General features: G+C 35.9%; 1 non-coding gene across 1 annotated transcript; it reads left to right on the top strand.

Moving 5' to 3' along the window:
- The first annotated feature begins 256 nt into the window (after positions 1-256).
- Positions 257-363, top strand: LOC121205422 (small nucleolar RNA R71). The gene has a single exon (XR_005900500.1). It is a non-coding gene; the product is annotated as a small nucleolar RNA R71 (small nucleolar RNA).
- The last annotated feature ends 11,978 nt before the right edge of the window (positions 364-12,341 follow it).

The following is a 12,341-nucleotide window of genomic DNA, read 5'->3' as shown; positions in this document are numbered from 1 at the left end:
ATCAATCCTTTTATTGAGAAGCTTTACCTGATTTGACAGCATAGTAACTGAGTCGACGTTATAAACGTCGGCTGTTTTTGTTGTCTTGGCCCTCATGACTTGCCACTGATAGTTATTCAGTGATATTTCTTCAATGAATTCATAAGCCTCTTCAAGTGTTTTGTTGTTGATGGTTCCTCCAGCAGCTGCGTCAATCATCTGTCTTGTCGAAGGATTCACACCATTGTAAAACGTTTGAACTTGCAGCCATAGAGGTAACCCATGGTAAGGGCACCTTCGCAATAGATCCTTGTATCTCTCCCATGCATCGTAAAGTGTTTCTAAGTCCATCTGCACAAAAGAAGAGATATCATTACATAACTTAACCATTTTAGTCGACGAAAAATATTTTAGTAGAATTTTTCGGTCATTTGTTCTCATGTAGTGATGGACCCCTGTGGTAACGAGTTCAACCACTATTTAGCTTTGTTTCTCAGTGAAAAAGGGAATAACCGAAGGTGAATGGCATCATCAGAAATGCCATTAATTTTGAAAGTATCACAAAACTCCAGAAAATTCGCTAAGTGAGTGTTGGGATCCTCATCCTGCAAACCATCAAACTGAACAAACTGTTGTATCATCTGAATTGTGTTAGGTTTCAGTTCGAAATTATTCGTAGCGATAGTAGGTCTAACTATACTTGACTCAGTTCCTGTTAATGAAGGTTTAGCATAGTCATACATAGTACGTGGAGCAGGATTTTGATTAGTCACAATTGTAGGAGGCAGCTGATTGCCTTGGTTTTCAGCCATCTCTTTGGTTGGGGGTTGAGTATAGTCTTCTTGCTCGTTCTCTGTGTATCTTAAGTTTTGCCTTATTTCTCTTTGGTTTTTACGAATTGTACGACCAATTTCTTCGTCAAAAAGTAATGGTCCCGACGGGTTTCTTCTAGTCATAAACTATAAAAAAATGTCAAGAGAAAGAAAAAGTAAATTAATTAGTAATAATAATAAAACAATTAAATTAAATTGCAAGAAAAATAAATGGCTAAAGTAATAAAAATTTAGTGTTCCTAATATTTTAGTTCCCCAGCAACGGCGCCAAAAACTTGATTGCGTGATTTCGTGATAGGTTTTAAATATTTATAATTACTCGTTCTTGAACTAACTATTATCACGATGTAGGGAAGTGTACCTATCGAACAGTAGTATAGTTTTAATTAACTAATTATCTAAACTAAGAGCGCATAAAGAAAAGAATTGGGGAATTGCTTTTGCAAAAATCGATTGAATGAAGACAATACCTAAGGAAAAATCCACCTAGACTTTACTTGTTATTCTAGCTCCGAATCGGACAATTTATTCATTCAACTTGTTTCGTAGAGACCCTAAGTTATGTTATTATCCCTATTGAAGACTAATAAAGTCTAATCCCTAGATTGAATAATAGAGACTTTTCTCTAATTAACACTCTAGGGTTGCATTAACTCGATCTATGGATCCCCTTATTAGGTTTCACCCTAATCCGGCAAAATCTTGTCACCCTATTTCTAGGCGCGCAATCAACTCCGCTTAATTATGACAAATGTACTCTTAGACAGGGTTTATTCCTCCTCTGAATAAGAGCGTGTCTTGAATCAGTATCCTGGGATATCAAAACAAGAATTAAGAACACATAATTCAGAACAAGTTAAATATTTATCATACGATTTAGAAAATAATAACAAGATTCGTCTTAGGTTTCATTCCCCTTAGGTATTTAGGGGTTTTAGTTCATAACTAAATAAGAAAACATCTCATAAGAATAAAGAATACAAAATATAAAGGAAACCCAAAACTCCTAAAGGGAAATTGAGGAGAGATCTTCAGTCTTGATGATGAATCCGACTTCTGAGATGGATCAATCGGCTTCCTTGGAGTAATTCCTTACCCCCTATTCTCTGTCCCCCTTTTCTCCTCTTCTAGGGTGTATTTATAGGCTTTGGAATGCCTATGAGCCCTCAAAAGTGGCCTTTTCCAAATTGGACTCAACTTGGGCTCGGCAGGGACATGCTCGTGTGCGATTACTTCAGGCCATGTTCGAGCCTTCCAAATTAACACGACCGTGTGGTTTGCCCATGTGAATCGTGTTTCGATTCTACCAATTTGACACGACCGTGTGGGCTACCTGTGTGGGCTGCCCGTGTGAGGAAGTCTAGGCTGTATTGAGTTCGTACTTTGGCCCATTTTCTCTATTTTTGGCCCGTTTCTCATTCCTTTCGCTCTCCTATGCTCTCCTAAGTATAAAATATGAAATTAAAGCATTAGGAGCATCGAATTCACCAATTCTAATAAGAAATCATCCATAAAATGCATTAAACATGGGGAAAAAATATGTATAATTTACGGTTTATCACCAGCTAACCCCAGAAAGCTTCTGACTTTAGATACATTTCATGGTGGTTTCCAATCAACAACTGCACAAATCTTGCTTGGGTCAACTTGTATACCTTCAGCTGAAACAATGTGCCCCAAAAATTTGACTTCTTTGAGCCAAAACTCACATTTACTGAATTTAGCATACAGTTGTTTATCTCTCAAAGTTTGCAATACAATCCTCAAATGTTCGGCATACTCAGACTTATCTCGAGAATATCATCAATGAACACAATAACAAATTTGTCTAAATATGGTCTAAAGATCTGATTCATCAAACCATAAAAATGGCAGGAGCATTAGTAAACCAAAAGGTATAACAAGGAATTCATAATGTTCATACCTTGTTATAAATGTAGTTTTCGGCATATCTGAGTTTTTAACTCGCAACTAATAATAATCAGATCTCAAATCAATCTTAAAAAACACTATTGCTCTTTTCAACTGATCAAACAAATTGTCTATTCTCGGAAATGGATACTTGTTCTTTATCGTTACCTTGTTGAGCTGTCGATAGTCAAACAAAACTGGCGCACCCCAGGGCGAAAAACTTGGTCGTGCAAAACCTCTATCTGTAAACTCTTGCAACTGAGATTTCAACTCTTTTAATTTTGTTGGAGCCATTTTGTAAGGAGCTATAGATATTGGCAATGTTCCTGGTACCAGTTCAATAGCAAACTCAACCTCTCTAATCGGTGGTAATCCAAGAAACTCTTCTGGAAATACATCCAAATACTCGTAAATTACTGGCGTTGATTCAATCTTCGATTCAGACACTTTTTTATCTAGTATATAAGCAAGATAAGCTTTACTACCTTTTCTCACATATCTCTGAGCTGACATAGATGAAATCACAGCAGGCAATCCACTCGACTCATCTGATTCAATTCAAAGAATTTCACTGTTCTGACATTTCAATTCAATGATTTTTCATCTACAATTCATAATGGCATCATGCAGAGTCAACCAATCCATTCCTAGAATCACATCGAACTCATCAAACGGTAACAGCATCAAGTCAGCCAGAAAATAGTAACCTCGAGTCATTAAAGGACAGTTCTTGTACACTTTATCAATTAGAACATACTTGCCTAAGGGGTTCGATAATTTAATCACAAATTCAGTAGACTCAACAGGAAAACTCTTACTAAACACTACATTCATACAGATATACGAATAAGTTGATCCAGAATCAATCAATGCAATCACATTAGTGTCGTAAAGAGAGAATGTACCGATAATAACATCAGGGGACAATGCCTCTTTGCAAGCACGAATAGCGTAGGCTCTAGCAGGTGCTCTGGCCTTGGATCTCACAACTGAGTCCTTTGTCACTCTTTTTACACTAGACACATTTCCAACTTTCCTCAGCGGTCTCCCTCTCGCAGTCGTGTTGCTTTGCATTCTGAAATTTATCTTTCTTGGAAAACTCTAGGCAATTTCTAATAAAGTGATCCGGCGAACCACATTTGAAACAAGTTTTATTACTCTTATTCCAACACTCTCTAGAATGTTGTATCCCACACTGTTGACACTCGGGTTTATTATTTCTCACACTGCTAACGTTCGAGAAAGAAGTTGCTTGAGTTTTAGAACTCACATGTTGATTTCCACGATCTCTATTCTGGTATCCCACTGATGCATTCAATCGACTATACAAATCTCAAGATTTCTTTGATGAAGAATGATAAGATTTATTCAACGGACTTTTCCTCAAATCTCTAGCCTCTGAATCAGTTTTCCTATTTTCTCGACTAAAGTCTTCAGCTTTACAAGCCCGGTCAACTAATATAACAAATTCTTTCAAATCTAAAATCCCGACTAGAAGTTTAATGTCTTCATTCAGCCCATCAACAAACTGTTTGCGCATAATCTCTTCGATAGAAATAGACTCTCGAGCATATTTACTCAACCGCACAAATTCTCTCTCGTACTCAGTTACGGTCGTACGGCCCTGTTTCAATTCTAAAAACTATTTGTGCTTTTGATCCAAAAATAGTTGACTTATGTGTTTCTTCAAGAATTCAGTCTGAACGAACTCCCATGTAACACCCCTTACCTGTATTCAACTCTGAAATAGGCTACGAGCCTTTACCGGAACATACACGTGCAATCGTACAAAATTGAGACATAATTTTTACGTCCAAACTAAAGTTTTCAATTTTCATCTCTAAGTTCCTGATATGGATCTATGAGACCCAAACAGTACTATGGAAATGGTCTTGGACTAAACCGAGATATTTTGAAAACATTAGAAAAAAAATTCAAAATAGAGGCATACGCCCATGTCCAAGGCCGTGTCCTTCACACAACCATTCACATGCCACATTTTCCATACTTAGTCATTACACACTCATTCAACAAACTCACGCCTCTCACAAAATGCATCATCATAACATATAACTTAACTAATATTAGCCAACATCAATGGCCGTATACAAAATGAGTTATCAAATATAAAAGGCCAACATTTTAGGCCAAATCAATTATGACATATAACAAAATAACCAAGTCCTCTATACATGCCATAATTCAAAATATGAATTTCAAGATACCAAAAGAATGATGATAGTGTGGATGGATCTCCGACAATCTCCATACCCCGAGCTAGCTTGGTGACACTATAAAATAAGGGAAAGAGGGGGCAGTAAGCATATAGCTTAGTAAGTAGGTATGTAAATAATAAACAAATTATTAACGTGCTTTTATAAATCCTCAAAATATGCTTTCAAAAAAATACAATCATAACTACTCATAGATCCACTATTTACTCAAGCTCAAAACAAGCTATCTATTTGAGTCACAGTCACTAAATTATTTATATCTAGAGCTATGGAACTCAAAATTAAGATGCTTTAATTTTTCCAGAAACTAGACTTGCATATATTCTTACCATAAAATTTTCAAAATTTTTGGTTTAGCCAATAAGTACAATTTATTTTTTAAATTCACCCATCTTTCACTGTCTGACAGTTTCGCCCCACTTCACTAAAAATTAATTATCTCCTCATACGGGATTCAGATGTTGTTCCCATTTCATTATTTTAAAAATAGACTCATTGAGGATCTTAAGCATATAAATTATAACCCATAATTATTTTTTACAATTTTTACTGATTTTCCCAAATTAGAACAGGTGATTCTTAAATCATTCTTATTCAGTCTCACAAAAATTCAAATATCTCATAATATGAAATTCTTTTGCTTACACCGTTTCCTTTTTCTGAAAATAGACTTAATAAATTTAATTTCATCTTATTCAACCTCTAATTCGATTTCCACCATTTTTGGTGATTTTTGAAAGTGACATAACTGCTGCTATCCAAAACTATTTTATTATTAAATTTCACTCTTTCATGTTTTCTTTGTAGTAACTTTCATTGTAACACTTACTCCATATCAATCTTACCAAAGTTTGATCACATATCGAGCACATTGCTCATAAGTTTACACACATGTACCTGGACTTATGCATCACATAGTCATATCCAAATACACCTAGTCATTTCCCATTGAACACATCGGAATAATAATGGATACCCGGTGGCCTGCACAGAGTACCACACTTGTGACCAAAGCTATCTTTCTTCACAAAGTGGCCTTCACATAGTACCACACTTGAGTCACTAGTGACATGTCACTTATTTCCTATTCTGTTCCTAATGTTCAACCGGGAAATTTCTCACTTTTTGATACTTGTCAATTTCATTCAATATCCAGCCACATTTCATAAAACATAATAAAATGTGATAACGTAAGTAAAAACGATGCATTATTTACATACAAACTTACCTCGGTGCAAAATATGGTGAATTTGCCATTTAGTCCACTACCATTTCTTTTTCCCGATAAAGGTCAATTCCTTATTTTTCTTGATCTATAATAACTCATTTAATACTCACATTATTCAATTTAGTCCAAAAATCATACTATGGAAAAATTACATTTTTACCCCTAAAGTTTTACATCTTTATAATTTCACCCCTAGGCTCGTAAGATGAAAAGCACTTATTTTTCTCAAATCCATGCCTAGCCAATTCATATTCCCTCTTGTAGCAACTTACATTTTTCACTAAATCACATTTCTACACATAATTTTACAACTTCTACAAATAGGTCATTTTATGCAATTTTATCAAAAATCACTTAGTAAAAGTTGTTTATTACACCCCCAAACTTTCATATTCTTCCATAAAACATAAAACCACATGCATGTCATCCATGGGAAAATTTTTAAATAGAAATCCTAGCTCAAAATAATGGTGAAAATATCTAAACTGTGCTATGAGGATCTCAAAAATGTAAAGAACATTAAAAATGGGGCTAAAACGGACCTACAATCAAGCTTGGAAGCTTGAAAAACCTTAGCTATGTCTTTCTCATGTGAAATCCAGTGAAGGGGTTGGAGAGGGACAAAAACTGGCTTTTAATTTTGTTTTTAATTCATTTTAATTGCCAAAATAACCAAATTACCCTTAATGGAAAACTTTAGAAATATACCCAAACCATGTCCATTTTTGTCCACCAACTTAACCAATGGTCTAATTACCATTCAAAGACCTCCAATTTAAAATTTCATAACAATTGGACACCTTTAACATGTAGAACTCAACTTTTGCACTTTTTTACAATTTAGTACTTTTAACTAAATTGAGTGCCCAAATGTCAAAATTTTCAAATTAAATTTTCAAGAAATCATTCTGTGAAATTGTAGACTATAAAATTATAATAAAGTTTAACTTTACTATTATAACATCCCGAATTAGGGCCTAGTCAGAATAGTTATTTTGGGACCATAAATCTGAAATTAAAATAATTATTTTATGATCATTATGAGGTCTAGGATATAAGAATAAGTATGTGTTAATGTTTCATGAAGAAATTCCATGTACAGGGTGTCCAATTGGAAATTAGGGACCAATTTGAATGAATTGCAAAACTTGGGTTCTCGAAGCAATTTGTGTGAAATTGCTTTGGAAAATTAATTAGAGTTCCTTAAAGAGTAATTTACCCAATTTCTAAGTTTTTGGACAAAAATGGGCATGCATGAAAAATTTTGGAAGTTTAATAAGTAAGGGCATTTTGGTCATTTGGTAATAAACTAAATAAAAAGGAAAAAATCAAGCTAAAATCAGCTCATTTTCTTCAAGCTAAAATCAGCTCATTTTCTTCTCCATGCTGGTAAAATTCTAAGGGTCTCCATAGCTATGTTTTTCCAACATTTCAAGCTTGATAGTAAGTCAATCCAATCCTCGTTTTTAATGTTCTTCGCATTTTTAAGATCCTCGTAACATGCTCTCTCTATTTTACCCATATTTCAAGCTAAGGTTCATGTTTAGAAAATTATCCACGCATGAGATGTTTGTGTTTTAATGATTTATGAAGGAATATGGGAGTTTAAAGGATGGTAAACAACTTTTACTAAGTGGTTTTTCATGGAAATAGCATTGTGGTTTTACTAAATTGTAAAAGTTGTGAAAATAGGTAGAAAAATATAGAAAGAAGGAAAAACATGGGCTGCTATAAGTGTGAATAACATTCGTCTAGGTTTGGGTAGCCAAGGAATTACATGCATTTCATTATACGAGCCTTAGGACTAAATTGAAAATATTTGAAAGGTTAAAGGTAAAATGGTGATTTTGCCCGAGGTGAGTTTTAATCCTAAAATGAAAAATGTGATGTATTAATAGTCTAATTTTATTGATATAGACACTGAGGAACCAATTCCGGAGGTCGACCGTGGAAAACAAAAGGTTTCAAAATAACCGAGACACGAATCCGAAACGACTAGTAGGTACGCTCGTATAACCCTTGAGTGTATGAAAATTTAGATATTCATTGCATGATAATCCATGAAATGTGCTAGTGTAAATGAAATGATGATAAATGTCCCGATTGAAATAAAAAGGGAAATCCGATGGTTAAATTATGGCTTACATAACTTGAGATCTCCTGTATGTGTTGCAGAGAAGGATTTAGCCCAGACGAGTAATCTGCTGATCTCAATATAGAAAGGATCTAGCTCGGATGGGTGTTCCTTGTGTGATCAAGCCTCCTGAAGAATATGGGTGCATTAAGGATTTAGCTTGGACAAGTAATCCGATTGAGGACTGAATTTAGCTGGACTCGCAATTCAGATCCGAGTTCATGAGAGCAATTGTCGTTAAAAGGGATTTAGCCTGGACTGGTAATCCCGACATTGCTCTACGAGTTATTACTATGAGGGATTTAGCCTAGATTGGTAATCTCGCTCTAAGATGTAAGGTTAGCGGGAGTGCGTACTTGAGATGATCACTTGTATGACTTGAAGGTAATTCGGCTACCCATCGAGATTTCCAAGAAATTCAACGGGATTAACATAAGAAATAGAGATGGAAATTGATAAACCGTAAATTATACATATTTTTACCCCATGTTTAATGCATTTTATGGATGATTTCTCATTAGAATTTGTGAATTCGATGCTCCTAATGCTTTAATTTCATGTTTTATAGTTAGGAGAGCATAGGAGAGCGAAAGGAACGAGAAATGGGCCAAAAATGGAGAAAATGGGCCAAAGTATGAAATCAACATGGCCTGGACCTCCTCACATGGGTAGACCATACAGCCGTGTCAATTTGGCAGGCTCGAACATGGCCTGAAGTAATTGCACACGGGCGTGTCCCTGCCGAGCCCAAGTTGAGTCCAATTTGGAAAAGGCCAATTTTTAGAGTTTTTAGGCATTCCAAAGCCTATAAATACACCCTAGAGGAGGAGAAAAAGGGAGACGGAGAAGGAGGTAAGGAATTACCCCAAGGAAGCTCTCCTCAATTTCCCTTCAGGAGTTTTGGGTTTTCTTTATGTTTTGTATTCTTTATTCTTCGGAGATGTTTTCTTATTTAGTTATGAAGTAAACCCCTAAATACCTAAGGGGAATGAAACCTAAGATGAATCTTGTTATTATTTTCTAAATCGTATGATAAATATTTAACTTGTTCTTAATTATGTGTTCTTAATTCTTATTTTGATATCCCAGGATACTGATTCAAGACACGCTCTTATTCAGAGGAGGAATAGACCCTGTCTAAGAGTACATTTGTCATAATTAAGCGGAGTTGATTGCGCGCCTAAAAAAAGGTGACAAGATTTTGCCGAAATAGGGTGAAACCTAATAAGAGGATCCATAGATCGAGTTAATACAACCCTAGAGTGTTAATTAGAGAAAAGTCTCGGTTATTTAATCTAGGGATTAGATGTTATTATTCTTGAATAGGGATAATAACATAACTTAGGGATCTCTATGGAACAAGTGGATTGAATAAATTGTCCGATTCAGAGCCAGAATAACAAGTAAAGTCTAGGTGGATTTTTCCTTAGGTATTGCCTCAAGTCAATTGATTTTCCCAAAAGCAATTCCCCAATTCTTTTCTCTGTGCGTCCTTAGTTTAAATAATTAGTTAATTTAAACAAACCCTTTTATTCTTAGGCTAGATAATAAAAAGATAGTTAACACTAGTACTTTTGGTTCCCTTGGGTACGATATCCTGGTTTTGCCATTTCTATACTATTGTTCGATAGGTGCGCTTGCCTTTTCGTCGTGATAATAGTTATTCTAGGTTTGATCTTTATTATAAATATTTATTACTTGTTATGAATCACGCAATCAGAAATATTGAGTTGACAAGCTCATCTAAGAGTAGTGAGATGATGCATTGTTAGGAGACTAACTTGATGATTGAGTGCATGTGATAGGGAAACTATTTCATGTTTGTTGGAATCATTGCCTAACATGGTTGTATGCTAATTATCCAGTAAGTTTACTTTCCAGTTATCCAGACTTACTAAGCATATAAATGCTTACCCGTTTCTTCTTTTTTCCCTGTCTTATAGAGCTCGTGCACTCATGAAGATTGGAAGAAGGTTGGAGAATTAACACACTATCGACTTGTTCCGCTTTGGTATATAGATATTTTTATTTTGTTTAATGGCATGTATAGGGTTTTTGGTTATTTTGTTATATGTGTCATTTGGCTAGCCAATGTAAGGGCTTAAATGGTATACTTATTCTTTTGTATATGGCCATGAGATATGGCTCATATTGATGTAGGTTGTAAACCTACTAATGATGCATGTTTATGTTTAAATGTTTCATGAGTTATGATAATGAGGTTTCCCATGACTGGATGCATGAAATGAGACCTAATAACTTGAGAGTGGGTATAGCATATAATTGTATATGGTTATAATATGGCCTACGTGTAAAGTGTAAAATATGCTCTGTTAATCCCTAATACAAAAAGGATAATTTAGCATGTACTAAACCGATGAGATGAGGTTATCACTCAAGGAGTTGTGCCAAGATTGTTTAAGAGTATAATTAGGCCATGATAAATACCATTGAAGTCTATAACTGTGTATGGTTGTTAGAGGGTGACCAAAGGCTTGGAAAATAGCCCTAAAAAGGTCCACAGGGATAGATACAGGGGCATGTGTCTAGGCTGTGTGTGACACGCGATCAGCCGCCATGGGCGTGTTGCCTGGCCGTGTGTCCCCTACAGCTAAAATTTTAGGTCAGTTTGTATGGTAGTAAACTCATGGGCAGAGAAACGGCCGTGTGTCTCAACCGTGTGTAGGACACGGCCTAGCACACGGGCGTGTGCCCTAAAATGAATGATGTTGTCATAAATAGAATGTCTGAGTTTTTAGACACGGGTGTGTCTAGATCGTGTGAGGGGCACAGGCCAGGGACACGGGCATGTGCTTGCCCGTGTGAAAACCTCTGTAGGTTCGAAATGGAAAATAAATCCAATAATTTAACATGGGTGAGGGGCATGGGCGTGTCCCCAAGAACACGGGCGTGTGCTTTGCCTTCACATGGGCATGTGATGCATAACCTTAAGAATTTTATTAGAATTTTTTATGGTCCTCGGTTTTGTCCCGGACCGCTAATAACATATGATTTGGGCCCCGTAGGTCCATAATAGGGACAATATGATTTTTTTAATTGGTTTTAAATTGGAAACGAAATTTTGTAACCCGTTTTTCTAGAATGATCTTTTTTGCGAGCGGTAATGCCTAGTACCTAATCCAGGTCTCAGGTGCGGGTAAAGGGTGTTACAACTACGTTGGATTTGTGGTCCCGAAACCACTTTCTGACTAGACCCAAAATCAGGCTGTTACAACTCTCCCCCCTTTAGGATTTTCGTCCTCAAAAATCTTACTGGTAAAGAGGTTTGGGTACTGTATTTTCATGGCTTCCTCCGGTTCCCATGTAGCCGTATCTACTCTATGTATTTGACACAACATTTTCACCAAGGCTATACTTTTATTTCTCAAATGTTTAACTTTTCGAGCCAAAATCTTTATCGGTTCCTCATCATAGGTCATATCCGGCCGAATCTCAATCTCTTTCAGAGAAATCACATGTGAAGGATCGAAACACTATCGTCGTAACATCAATACATGAAACACATTATGAATTCTTTCTAACTCTACTGGTAAAGCTAACTGATATGTCACTGGTCCAATTCTTTCAATAACCTCACTCGATCTCTTTTCTTTTCAAATCTGCGTATGACTTTTGTCGATCTGAAACAGCTTTTAGACAATCACGGATTACTTTCACTTTCTCCTCAATTTCTCTAACCAGATCAACCTCGTGAATCTGTTTCCTACTAAGCTCGGTCCAATACAAAGGAGTTTGACATTTGCGACCATACAATGCTTCGTACGGTGCCATCTGTATAGTTGATTGAAAACTGTTGTTGTAGGCAAACTCAACCAAAGGTACATATTTCTCCCAACTACCTTCGAATTCTAAAACACAACATCGGAGCATGTCTTCAAGAACTTGAATTACTCTTTCAGGTTGACCGTCGGTTTGCAGATGAAATGCGGTACTAAAATTCAATTTTGTACCTAAAGCTTCTTGCAACTTTTTCCAAAACCACAAAGTGAACCTCGGATCTC

The sequence above is a fragment of the Gossypium hirsutum genome, chromosome A08 (assembly GCF_007990345.1).
Source record: "Gossypium hirsutum isolate 1008001.06 chromosome A08, Gossypium_hirsutum_v2.1, whole genome shotgun sequence".
Classification (NCBI taxonomy): Eukaryota; Viridiplantae; Streptophyta; class Magnoliopsida; order Malvales; family Malvaceae; genus Gossypium; species Gossypium hirsutum.
This window is presented reverse-complemented; position numbering and strand designations above follow the sequence as displayed.